Below are 14,404 nucleotides of genomic sequence, written 5' to 3'. Positions count from 1 at the left end.
GGATTCTTTTTTCGATTCGAAAGTTGAAGTTATCGGTTTGAAAGTAAAATCTTTGCCAATAGGAGTATCAACGTCGTTCGTATCGAGGCTGTTAAATAAACTGTTCCATCGATATCCATTAACGTCGCCCTTGATACAACCGACAGTTTGGGACGAACGAAACCTGTCTTTTATTTTTATTATTTGGAAACCCGGTCGGATAAGGCGAGGGAGGAATTACGTAAACCCTTCGCCCCAACATCAATTTAATTCTAATATATCTTCGACCTTCTATAGACAGTTATTTTAAAAGAGCACAGCATGTGAGAGAAGAGAAATTAATTAAAAGAAATAACTTGTTTATTCAATTTCGATGATTGCTGGCTATACTCCCTCTAAGAACATGAAAAACAGTGGGCTCTAAAGGATTTAATATTAGATGGCAAAATTGTACAAGAGAATTAGGTCTAATTATCTCGAGAGTAATAGAATTCATCACGAAGATTTTAAAAATAATAAAAATACATTTATTCTCATTTTAACCGGACGTTTTACGTTGTCATGAATAAAAACCTTTTGAGGAACACTCGTGAAGAGTGAACCAACGATAATTGTATCGGCCTCGTACGCGAAAGATGGATACCGTTCCTCGTGGAACATTAATAAAATCCAATTTATTAGAAAGGTTACAATTATTTTTCAGAATGTTTTATCACGTCCTATCTTCCATCGCGTTAAATGAAATTTTTCACATTCTTAAAAGTAAAACGTCAACGTATGAAACGTTTCTTTCACAAAATGATGATTCAGTGAAATTCGTGTTTACTTATATGTACGTTAAATTTACTTTATGGAGAAAAATTAAATTAAATTTACAGTGTGTTCCTTTTGCAGGTTGCTCGTGAAATTCTGAATTTGATAGCAGTGGTTAACGTTACGTATAAAATTATCTGACGCATATTAACCAACAATCCCAAGATTTACGAAAAATATCGTGGACAACACAGTTTTTGCATTGAATAATATTCGATACATAAAAGAATATTGAATATGAAAAATTTTTGATTCTTGGTGAAAAATAACATGACCTAAATATAAATCCTGTGATGACTTTTAATTTATTCAAAATGTCAGTTTACTATCTATACAATTATCGTATATTTAATTGAATTTATTTTACATTTTTGAAATTAAATATTTTAAATGTACATTGAAATTCACCGTCGTTTTTACGTAAGTAAAATTATTCCGTTGAATAATATTATATTTTGCACTCATCGTTTCGTGCAGACGCGCACAGAATTTTATGAATTATTTTACAAACAGTGATATATTGTAGTTTATATTGAAAAGTTAAGTTAATTTCGTGAAACTTTTTAATTGAAATTCCATTTTGCAATTTCCCTTCGTTCATAATAATAATAATATTCTCTTCTCATCGTCGAACACTTTGCTCTGATATTGTCGTGATTGTTACAAAATTCAATTACTTTACAGAATTCGTGTGCTTCTATGTACGAGACAATTTCTTTTTTGCTCCGTTCAAATAATTTCTATTTACCCCGAGATAATTTAACTTTCATTATTTTATTTTAACTTTCAGGAACATATTTTCAATGAACGAATAAAGAAATAAGTGGGGAACTTTCAATTATTTACAAGATTCTGTCGGCGCTATTGAACCGTCGGACTTCTTTGATGCACGGATCCCGCGGCTATGAAACTTTGCGATGGCGGAGCAATCCAAAAGCGCGGAAAGCATTCCCTCGAAAGCTCCTCCGACTTGCTACGTTAAATTCCAGAATGAACATCGCGTTCGGGAACTTTGTTTGAAATCTCGCCAACGTAACGGCCAAGAGAGCGGGCGATTTATTTATTTATTTACCTGCCGGTTGCCTCGCGACTTTCCGAAAGCTTCCATTGTCTTTTCCAATCGTGCTAGTTGTTTGTCTTACGATATAATTTTAATGTGCATCGGATCGGTCGCGAGGAGGAGGCAGCCACGTAAATAAATAACAAACGAATAAATTGTCCAGAGAAAATATTATATTGTAAATATAACTAAGCACAAAAACATTTAACAATGGCGGAAAATGTTAACTCCTTCCTAAACTAGCACACTCCTCATTTTTTTTGTCGCTCTTTTATTCTCCCCTTTTCTTCCAATGCTTTCACTGCTTCCATCCATTTCATACCTCAGCAAACTTATCTATCCCCACTTTCCGTTTCTTTGTAGTTTCACATTTCCACGCTGAGTGTTTCAACGTTTTGTTCCTCTTTCTCTTTTTGTACCGTACACCTATTGTCTTCTTTAAATATCTTGTTAGTTCAACCGTCGTCCTTATTTGAAATATCCAAATAAATTTACGTTTTTATATGCCACGTAGAACTCTTGGCTGTTTCTTTACGCCAGGTAAATACCTTCTCGCTCGGTATAAATTTGTTACGGCGAATAGTTTTGTTTACTGCGTAATTCAATATACTGCCCGCGCAAATGTTGCGTATCTATGTCAACGGGTATAGTATTCGTATTGAAAACTGCTGGCCGTATAAATATACGTCCATTTATGCGGTACGCCTGTATATTTCTTTTCGGATTGACATTAAATGAATAATATTGCAAAAGACTTTTAACATCGATCGTGGAGAAAATTAAGCTTATGACATTAAAACGTGATAAAGTTTCAGCAACGAATATTAGAAAAGACAGAAATGAAAATAATTTTAATGAACAGTTTATGCACTGTATCTGGAATTTTTTATAAATCTGTCTGAGTAAAAGGACAATTTTAATTCCTCGAAATTGCATCGAAGTAACAAATCGCTTATATCGAAATAAATTCTTAGAGCGTGAAGGATACAAGAACTTGATTTCTAGTCCACACGATATTATTCAAATACTGGAAGCATCCAGATACTTGACCAGCGCTATCGAATGTTCAAATCGCGAGAGCACTTCCCAGAGACATTCTTCTCAGAAGCCAACGATAAAATTTCTTTATTCCATTTATTCTTCTTCCGACCTGTTCTCCGACGTCCCGATATCGTCCATAAATCCTTCCCAGTAACGCGCAATATTCCTAGACAACTCCATCGGCAGCTTCACTTCGAAAGAAGAGAAACTTGCAAGACGCCGCGCGATGATCCGTGCTAGAAATTCTTTTTGGCATGTCCGTGATTGATTCCACTCGTGTAGCAATCCAATCAGTCCTTCTTTCACCGACGATTCGCTTCGAAATCAAGCATTTTGCATTCTGCGCGAGATCCAATACCTTCGCTTCTGGGTAAACGTCAGGACTCGATAATTCAGAAAACTCTTATTAATTGGATTTTCTTACTCTTCTTCATCGCGTACATTATACCCAAGCGTTGCTCCTCCAATTATCACGGGTTAGTAGAATCTATACTACATACCTAAAGCTTAACTGCTTAGGAAATTGATCATGCGGTTAGCAGTAGACTCCATCAAGGTCCTGAGTTTCCGTGGCGTACACTTTCATAATGGGAAGTCATTATCTGCGATTAACTAGAATCTAATCCTGATAACAAGCTAGATTTCGTTGTCTTAATCTACATCCAGTGACATTAAGACTCCCACGCACCGTAGAATTACTTTTCATAGTAGTTTTCAAGTTTCAAAGTCATTTATACAAACAGTAAATATATCATTTTTGTTCATTTTATGTAGAAAGATAGTAGATTGCAATGTTTGGAAAATATTGCAAGAAATTGATACGAGTAAAAGAAAGATTTTTTCAATTGTTCCAATGGACTGACTCGTCCTGTTCAATACGATCCTATTTCGACTTGTCCACGCTACCGACTCAACGACAAAAATTTCATTCGGTTCCTTTAAAGCAGGAAATAAAACGAAGAATTTGTGCAAAAATGCGTCGATCCAGGCGCGAAATTGTCCATCGCCACCGAGACACGGAAGGCGTCGATCGGAACGCGGTCGTGTGTCCATAATGGTTTAGCAGACAAAGCATTTTTCTTGGAAAAGCGGCACAAGTGGCGACAGGACATGGCAGGACATGTGTCCCGGAACGATAGAAATTTTCAACAGACGCAAGCACGCGTGCTTCATCCTTAGCCATGTACTCGAACTTTTCCGGGACGAATCGATCGATGTTAACCAGTTAAGTACCAACGTTACGCGCAAAAGATATCGAAAAGAACGTTTCAAAATTAAATTTTATTGATCGAATCTCTATTAGTTGGTCTACTCTTCGCAGAGGACATCGAGAAGAACATTTTCTTACGATAACTTTACTTTGTATATCGCGTTGTAATACGACAAGAAATACAAAACTAATACAAAGTGTTCAATTGTGCAACCGAAAAGGAATCCTTTATGTCTAAACAAATCGAAAATATAAAAAGAGTACACGTTCCGATTTTTCCTCGTCAAATTGTAGAGAAACGTTACACGAAGGTCGGCTGTAAACGCTTCTATACGAAGTTAGAAGCAAATATTGGACACAATATGAAATAGGTAACAATGGACTTTCCATTGTAGAATACAAAAGGTCGATCATATTTGTTCCATGCATATATTCGCGTCGATGTTTAATGTTTTGAAAAGATTCAGTGTGACTGTTTGTTAAGACTTATTTACCTCTACGCCCCTGCATTCCTCCATATTAGAAATGGAAAAAAATCGTAACGCGAAATTTCGAAATTCATTTTCACGGGAACAAATATTTTCATTTATTTGATAAAAAATTTTATTTTACGTTTCGTCTAAACTCATCCACATTCCTGACTATAATTGCTGAAACACCATGTGTGCATACTGGTTGCGTTGTAGCGAATGTAACTCAAATCTAACCTTCGTACTCGAATATTTCTCTCGTGGAATGAAAGTCTAATATTTACGAAGGTGCTCTTTTTCGCGAAAAAAATATATTTTTGAAACATACTCCGTCATATTTTTTTAATTTTTGTCCGGCAGCGAGACGGACGTCCATTTACATTGCAATATACTCCCGATCCCCGGCGCAGAATACATTATTTTCATCAAAATTACCCTCGCGAATATACAAAATATATTAAACGAACCACGGTTGTTCCGACGATACGCATGACCACGCCTAAATGCAACAACATGAATAATTTATTGTTCGTCTATACATGCAATGTGGACTCGATGTTCGACAGATTTTCCAGGAGCTGTGTTATAAAATACTCTGGCAACAAATCTTTTTCCTCGGACATTATTTATTCAAGCCCCAAAATCTCGTCTCAGAAATATTCTTTCGACGGAGCTTCGTTTCGGTGATATTAAGGGTATATGAAGATTTCAGACGATTTTTAAACCAAAGAATTATCGTATAATTACAGACAAAATTCGTCTAAATAGCGCAGTGCAAAAATTGAGCTATATAAAAAATAATAAAAACATCTTTCCTGAGGCACTATAATAATTTCTATTAAACGTGCAAGAGTTCCGCGTAAAGTAGCCGCTTTCGAATATCCTCCGTTAATTTCGCGGTTTCGTTGGAATGTAGTTTACACGCTAGACTGCGAACGCGTGCGGTCGCTGTGACTCAAAACTTGCTCCTCAGTTATTTGTCGATGAAACTTGTAATTTTCTAAACGTGATCCCAGCTGAATAATGAATGGACGTGTTCTCAAAAACGGAAACTAATAATATTTTACTGTCTAAAGAGACCACCACAGCAGTTAACGTATTAGCGAATTCATATTTTTATTAATACAATTAATGAAATGGAAACTTTGTACAGGATTATCTCAACCCCTAAATAAATAATTCATATCTTACTTCAAGTGTTTCCTAAGTAGTTTTTTAAGAATTAAACTATTCCCATAAATACATAAATATCCTCAGTCTAGTAATTATAAAATATTACTATTCCAATTTAACCAAAAGTCCAATCTAACTAATGGCTTTAATTTTTTATTTGCCATTACAATCGTTCACGGATTAAGATTAGAGATTCTTTCGAGCTTAAGAGGATCGAGAATTCGAGATCGTGGATCGCGAATGAAGCTGCATTCGTCCCCGGATCTATTGTGTGAAGTTTCCCATCACGGTCGCGCGTAGAAACAAACGAAGTAAGCAGGTTTATGGGCAGCAGCGTGCCCGAATTCGCAAAATTGCGATCTCCGTAATTGCGACCTCATTCAACGGGTCACGATCGTATCGATGCTTTATCAGGGTAAGTTCGATGGGATTTGTTGTCACTAAGCCCATTCTCGCGGGTCTGGGTTACAATATGGCCAAATGCAACTCGCGGCGACAATGTGTGACGGCGACTCCGTATCCGCATGAACATTCAGCGATGATCGATCGTCTGTGTACATTAGTTTTCCACGCGGTAACGTTCACGAGTTTAGACGCGATATTTGGTTTCGATCGAGGCCAAACGCAGCGATCGACGTTCCTGCGAAACATCGATATTTCGAAACGTTCTCTTGTTTGTCGAGTATTCTAATAAACTATAACAACCGCGTTTTAGGGTTAAGATTCATAGTACTTCCGTAAACTAATAAGTAAGACTAATGTAAGTACATAACTGTGCTGTAAGACTAACACCTTATGAGATATGGAAGGTTCTCCTCGTTAAGTGCTGTTATGTAGGTTACACGGTAGAAGAGCTTTCAAGGAAAGATTTACAAACTTTCAGGGTTCATTTAAAGACGAATGATACTCCATAACGCGTGCCCACGTTTAGTTAATACACTATTAAAAAAATATATAATTTCAAACTCGTAGACCATATCGTTCCGGGATCGATATTAATACTCGTCGCTACACGAAAGCTTCTATCTATACGATTTCCTTTCCTTTCCTCTTCCTGTAATCTCTTCGGTGCTCGCTCAAAGTACAATCATCGTCCAGCTGGATAATTGCTGTTGATTTGTTGCTTTAGCCGGGGAATTAATAAGGATTTTGATTCGCGCGATATTTGGTATCTCCCGGAACATCGCGGGGAAACCGAATAACAGGAACAAAATGGATTCTCGTGGGATGCACAATGGGATTTTAGTCAAATATTTACTCGATGCTCTTTGGATAGCATGGACACGTAAGCCTTGAAAAATTCACAGGAACGAGAGTGTAGCGAAATACGAATCGCGTGACGGTGCTCTTACGTGCTCTTTGAAAGAAAGGAAAAAAAACTTTGCAAGCAAACGAAAGCTCTAGCTATGTACGTGCATCGCGATCGAGATATGAAAATTCTCGATGCATGGATATGTTTTCGCGAAATTGCACTGAAACTTTAAACCGCTCCAGGGAGTGGAGATTCTAGTTTTAATTCTGTTTGCATATGCTCGGCAAAGTGATGTACCTTTCTTGTGTGCACAAAGGAATTCGTTCGGTTATGAAAGGATTTCCCGATTTGTAAACGCTTCTATCATTTTTTCGACGAATAAAGGGTACTTTAAATCATTGAGCATCAATAGATCTATCTTAAATATTGTATTTGAAATATTTTCTTATGCTCTGGGTTTCGTAATTAAATTAGCTGCAGACTTAAACAATTCTAAAACATTGAAAATACTGTCAAAATAACCACTTTAAAAGGTTTGATCGTGGAGATCAAAGCAGTAATTAAAGCAACTGGCTTAATTTACATCAACGTGTGGTTCAAATTGTCACCAGCTAGCAAAATCTTTGGGTACCATATTTTAAATTATTGGAGTTAAAAATCTCTACTTCAAAGCGCGTAGACTGACACATTAACGAACTAACTACTTTGATCCTCCCTGTATCTCTGATTCTAATTACCAACTTTAAATAAAAATTTGTTTTAAGTAAAGTTTCATTATAAAGAACCATTTAATATATTTGTTAGTAAATTCAAGAGAATGTGGACAATTTTAATCTAAGATTCTGTAGATAAACATTTTACAAAATGTCTGAAGACTCTGAGAATTGGAATTGGATCCTGCCTCGATACAATTTTTAAAGAAAATCTGTCGTTTAGCAAGCGTAAAGTTTTCAGCATCCCATTGAAAATCAAATTTGGGAACACTTCGATCCAGTTAGGCGAATTTCCGACCGGCCCCCAACTACTTAGATTATTGCTCCGAGTGTTACTTGTTTAGTCACTAACTTTCGCCCGTGCAGTGCTTGGTAAATCGGCTTTAACGCCAACGGCAAGCTGGTCCGTTTCAAACTTTGCGAGTTTAAAGCGAAAGAATTCTAAACTTTCGTCCAAGTTTGACGGAGGAGCAAGCGTCGTCGGTTTTTTTTATACATTTCCTACAGTTGCTTATATATTTATGCAAACTAGCACGGAGAAAATTCGATCGCGAACGAACTAACTGCGTAAGTTTCGCGGGATAACGCGCGAACAGAAGTTTGAACGGAAAAGTAATGATATTCATTGGGCAAATTTCGTGAGAAATTTCTCTTCGGAGAAAGAGTACCAGATTTTTGTATAAATACTAGGATAGTCCAGGTATACTAGGGATTGTTATATAAATTTTTTTAAAACAATTCTGAGGGAATATCGTTTATAAATTATCTCGAAAACGAAGAACAATAGCTGCTATTGTGAAACAGGTATTAAAAAATTGCATCAAGCTCTAAAGAAAGAACGATCCGAAAAACTCATCAGCGCGTTCCATCACGAAATTTTAACGGGAATATCGAGGGGAGATTTTTCCCGCGTCCACGCCATGGTCCAGAACAGTCTTCTATTTTTTTTATTTCCAAATTTTAAAAGGTACGGATCGAAACGATGAAATGAAACGCTATGTAGAGCAGTGGCTAGAATCAAAGGGCACTGATTTCTATCGAAAAGTTATAAAAGAGCGATGGAAACGTGTGACAAAAATGCTTTCACTCGACTGTAACGTATGTCGAAAAACGAAGCGTTTGATTTAATTATTTATCCTTTTATTTTTATTTTCCGGGAACAACTGTGATCAAGAAAAATGTAGAAAACATTTGTATTGTAAAAGACACTTCGAAGTAACGTAATTGCTTTAACAACGTTAAAAACACGTTGCATTACGTTTTTTTTCCAAACGAGCTGGATTTATTTATGGACCACGCGCATTCCCACGGAATTTCATTTCATTTCTACGCAACGAAGCACATCTTGAGCAGTGTAAACGGAGCTTTTTGCACAGCATGATTAAAGGGGGTAATTTGTCACGAATGAAAGTTTAATACGGAACTTCTACCCACGATCGACCGCACTAATTATAGAAGTTATGTTTCGTCAGTGACATGGCGAAGCAGATGAATTTCGTGCCGTGTGTTCGCCGAGTGTCGTGGATATACTCGTTCCTAATCTTTGTCAATTCGATTTTAGTTTTTTGATATATTTTCAGGAGAGATTATCGAGTGTATGCTTTTAAAATTGCGAACGAATACAGTTAATCCGAACACATTTCACTTGCATACACCCTTTAGTATTTTTTTCATCTTTTATTAAATTATTAAGAATCACTGATATAGCAAACTGGATATAACGAAGAAATTTTATTTTAGAAATATCCAACATCGGCTGTATATTATCTGAAACTATTCCCATGGTTCAGAATATCAAATCCAAAAATACTAATCCAACGCAAATGCTTGTGAATAATGCGAACTTTACCGTAATGGGACGTAATGAAGAATTAATTGCTTTACTACGCAACTCAAACGAAGGAGCATTCTCCTAAAGCTTAGGGGAGCCCTTACCTATCCATATAGTGAATTATGCGTCCATTAAGCGTACACTGACACATTGAAAGCTTGTAAGCGTTTATGGTACCGTTAGAGCAAAATCTTAAAGCAATATTAACCCCCCCGAACCAGAGGTCCTGAAATTGTGTATAGGGGTTGCAACCAACAGTCAACAAAGACAAATACTTCATAATAGTTCCCAATCCTTAAGAAACTTTATTCGAGAATAAGGAATTTTATTTGTGGAGAAAAAGAGACCGTGAAATTTAATATCTTTTACGTTGATGGACGCACTATGATGTAAACGAAATACAAAACTCAACGTGGAAAACTTACGACCTACCGTTGAACGCGATGAAACATACTCTTGTCTAGAATTTATTCATGTTTTGTCACGAAGTGTTCGTGTCTCGTTGCGTATAAAAAGAGTTTCACGTTTAAAAAATGGTTATTTGTAGGAAGGGGTGCAATTGGTTCATTTTATCCCGCCCTGAGGGGTGCGCCATTGCTCCTACCATAAAAAGCAATGGGGTAATCATTACACGAACCGAAAAATAAGATTCCACAGATTGAATCCCGAAACGTGTGATCGAAGACACCTTCTCGTAATATTTTCTACCATCTTGCAGAATTTCTTCAATCTCCTCGCAAACATACTATCGTTTTACACTCGAGAAGCAAAGCGAATTAAATCCATCGTATTTGTCTCTTGAACGCGATTTCATGGAAAGTGAAAAACATTTCTTCTAAAGAACTGGACAGCGTAGACGATTATTCTTAACTCCTCCGACATTCGCGAGAGCCTTATTAAAAACGTGAATTTAAGTCGAGAAATTACTTTTCCATTTTCAAGAACCATTTTAAACTCCACTCTTCTACGAAAAGTTTTCTCCTTCGACCTGTTCAACGGGTCGGCAAACATAATTTTTAAATAACGAAAGTTCCCTCAAACTTGCTTCATACAGTGCACGATCCTACTACAGCCAGTGACGGGAGATGGAAAAATAATGAAAAATGTTTATTATACGTACAAACTGAACTAGTATAATTTTCGCGTTCTCTGTTCACCACTAAACAATAAGCTCCACGCATTACGAGAAAATTTGCATATTCCAGGACACTCGAGTGTTTCCAGCGTAAGCTTTCAATTTGTAATGGTCCGCGCGAGATTCTATTCTGGTCAGTGTCCTCTAACTTAAGCACCGCCGCCATATGCTTCCAATTTGTAACAGGCTGCACGTGTACCTGAACACGTATGAATTGTTCCCGTTCGAGCGTTTCGATTCGAAATCCGCACCTTCGTCCATTTGTAATATTTGTGGAAAACCCTGTGCAGTATGTCTCAGCATCCTGTCTTCGTATAATGAAATAACTAGAGCATGGAAATTGTTAACCAATGCTTATTAAAGTTTCCGCCCTGGCGCACGCGTTTCTTGTCCCGCGTTTCTGTTTCGCTACGATGAAATATTGTTCAGTAGCTGGGAAACGCAACTGAAATTTCCATTCGACAAGCGCAACGGGCACCTTGGAAACGTGCCTCGTGCATTTTCCACCTGCCTTCGACCTAAACTGAAACAGCCATTGCAAAATTGCTCGGTCGAGATTGGCTGCAGCCCAATTTGCCACGGACGGAAACTCGGCGAGCAGGGTTTGCGCGATTCGTCGACACCGGTAGGAAAACACACGTACTTTTATATTTTCTACTGGATCTGAGAGGATCTCCGAGTTTCCTCGGTCGTCAAACAGGAGCAGACGATGTGGTATCAAACGCGAAAAAAACAGAATTTTGCGCTTGCTCGGTCGAAGAGAAAATAATATTCGTCGTTGTTATTCTTCGTTGCTGTTTGTTATAGGATATTGCTAATCATAAATCAACATTCTGTATACTATTATTCGTATTGACAAACAGCATTCACGAGAGTGTGGGAGAGAGTCACAGAGATAAATATTCAGTGAGGAGCTTTATGCTAAAAAAAATAGACTTGAAGCATGGTTAGACTTGCCTTTGCTGTTTCCTAAACATCTCGACCACAGAGTACATAAGCATAGGCATACGTAAGTCTGAAATATGGGAATAGCCAATTTTGGGATATTGGCCATCATTCATGACACTGTTCAGGGTATAAGGTCTGAAGTAGTGCCCTCCAAATGATCGGGGAAATAAATTTTGAATATTATTATTGGACGTAAGATCCCTACCTCAAGGATGAGCTTAACCCATAAAACGCGACGCCAAAGAAATGGCACGCATATCAAGTTCGACAGGAGATACAATTTTGTAATATTTTTCTTTCAAAGTTATCCTCATTTATCTCCCGGGAAATGTTTATTCTTTGAATCATTAAATCTTCAACTCCCAACGACAATACTTGTACTCACTTTACGGGATTAAGAAAAAACTTTTTGAACATCCTTAGAATTTCTACATATTCCTCACCAAAATACGCGTAGTTTGCTTTTTTAAACATTAAAATCGTCCAATCCGTTCAGAAGTTATGATGTTTTAAAGATACGCATGAAATTTCAGTGAAACATAACGACGCTATAGTCAGACATGAAATTTTCGGTGATGAATTTTTTTCTCGAAACTGAGTAGGATTTCGGGGGTATGTCTGTTGACCAAAAATGATTGTAATTGACCCCTGCAACCAAAAATAATTTTTCCAGAATGATTTGAAACTTTTCATTTTCGCCGAAAAATTTAGGCACCTACCCCCTGTCGATTTTTCTCAAAAATTCGTTTTTCATTTTTAGTAATTTTGTTTGACGCCCTATAGAAAAATTGTCTAATACTTTTTTGTAGGTACCCATGAGCCCTACTTCCGAAAAAAGTTTCATTGGAATATATTCACTATTACAGGAGTTATGGCTGTTTGAAGATTAGACCATTTTTATGTGGTTTTTCTTATTTTAGGGGGTCAAGGAACGACTTCTCGAATATTTTTAGAATTTCTACATATTCTACACTAAAATACGCGTCGTTTGCTTTTTTAAACATTAAAATCGTCCAATCCGTTCAGAAGTTATGACGTTTTAAAGATTCGCATGAAAATTCGGGCAGACATTTCTGACTAGAAATTATATTTTCGATAAGGAATTTTTTTCTCGAAAATGCGTAGGAATTCGGGGGTATATGTAATGACCAAAAATGATTGTAATTGACCCCCGCAACCGGAAATAATTTTTTTAGAACGATTTGAAAAATTTTTTTCACCGATAAATTTAGGCATCTACACGCTGTCGATTTTTCTTAAAAATTCGTTTTTCATTTTTAGTAATTTTGTTTGACACTCTACAGGAATGTTGTTTAATACTTATTGGTAGGTATCCATGAACTCTACATCAGAAGTAAATCCTAGAAAATATTCTATTTTATCTTCCGGTTCCACTACAGAATCTTCATCCGTCCTCACTAATCTAGACTGTCTCTATTCTATCCCGGTTAATTTCACGCTACGTTGACCGTTATTATAGTTAACGTCTCCAACGATAAACCGGTATTCTAACTTATACTACAATCCCTCGAAATACAGCCACGCTTTCGTTTAATTTCTTCGCGATTTTTTTATCAATCTCCCCGAAACAAGGTCACGCTTCCATTTAACGTTTCTCCCGACTTTACATCGACACAGACCACAACCTCCAGTGCCTTTCGCGACAGTGTTTAATCGAACGCAAACAACTTTTTCCAGGTTCGATCCCCCCGAAAGCGGCTGGAGGGAGGCTTTTAGCAGCTGGGGGTATTCGGTTGAAATCCCATAATCAGCCTGTTCGAGAGTGGATCGAGTGGAAAGCTAGGGGACCTGACCGAAGACGGAATCGATTCGTGGACGATGAAACGTCGTGCCTCGTATCGACGCCAATCAGTTTGGACTCGCCGTTAATGCTCCGACGGTGACCCGCGGGATTATCTGTCGCGGGAGGATGAACATCGAGGCCTCCGAGCCCGTAATGGGTTAAGGAAGTCGTCCCGGGGAGACGGGAGAACAGATTTCGGGCTACTCGTTCCGCCGGAGAGGAAAACTTTCCGAAAGAACGCGCATTACGAATCCATCCGCTGCGAATCGATCGTGGAAAACTCGAGGAGGGTGAATTCTGTGGAAGAAGACGCTGACGGGAGAATATGAACTGATTTGCGGGCTGAAGAGAAACGTCGCGAAGAATTTGCGGCTGCCGGGATTCATCCGGCGAAGATCGTCAGGCCGGTCACGAAACAGAACGAAATGATTTTAGAAGGGTCTAATAGATTCCGCGGTATAAGTATTCAAACGGAATACAAATTGCTGGATTAACAAAAGCGGGAGGAAGAGATTCCATATTTCGAAGTCGAAAAGATTCCACGGAAGCTATTCAAGGTTAAGAAATTCCGTATAGCCGCCCGGTACAATCGTGATGTTAACCGCGAACTTTCCACGGATCCGACGTCGGGTAACTAAAGCAGATAATAAAAGGAAAAGTTGAGAAGGATGCAGCGGCCTTCGTGAAAACGTCATACAGAAACGCGCCAGGCGTATCCTCGGCGTCCGCCCGAATGCGTCCCAGGCGCGTCGTAACTTGGACGCGTTTCCACGGAACGTACACTTTGCCGCGTGCAGGTCGGAAAATACGATCCGCCGCCCCGGAAGAGTAATTCGTCGTGACGGAAAAGGAATTTGTATGAGGACAAAGCCACGAGAATCGTTAGTGAATCGTGTTTAGAACCGGGGGCCTGGAATATTCCGATTCGTCTGTCAATCGATTGATTAAAAGAACAATATTTATCTTCTGGTACAC

The 14,404-nt window shown here is 38.0% G+C and overlaps 1 protein-coding gene across 2 annotated transcripts in view; it reads right to left on the bottom strand.

The window, feature by feature from the left end:
* Positions 1-14,404, bottom strand: part of LOC143350105 (uncharacterized) — a 67,619-nt gene that overhangs the window by 35,127 nt on the left and 18,088 nt on the right. The window lies entirely within an intron of this gene.

This window comes from Colletes latitarsis, chromosome 14 (genome assembly GCF_051014445.1).
Source record: "Colletes latitarsis isolate SP2378_abdomen chromosome 14, iyColLati1, whole genome shotgun sequence".
Taxonomy (NCBI): Eukaryota; Metazoa; Arthropoda; class Insecta; order Hymenoptera; family Colletidae; genus Colletes; species Colletes latitarsis.
This window is presented reverse-complemented; position numbering and strand designations above follow the sequence as displayed.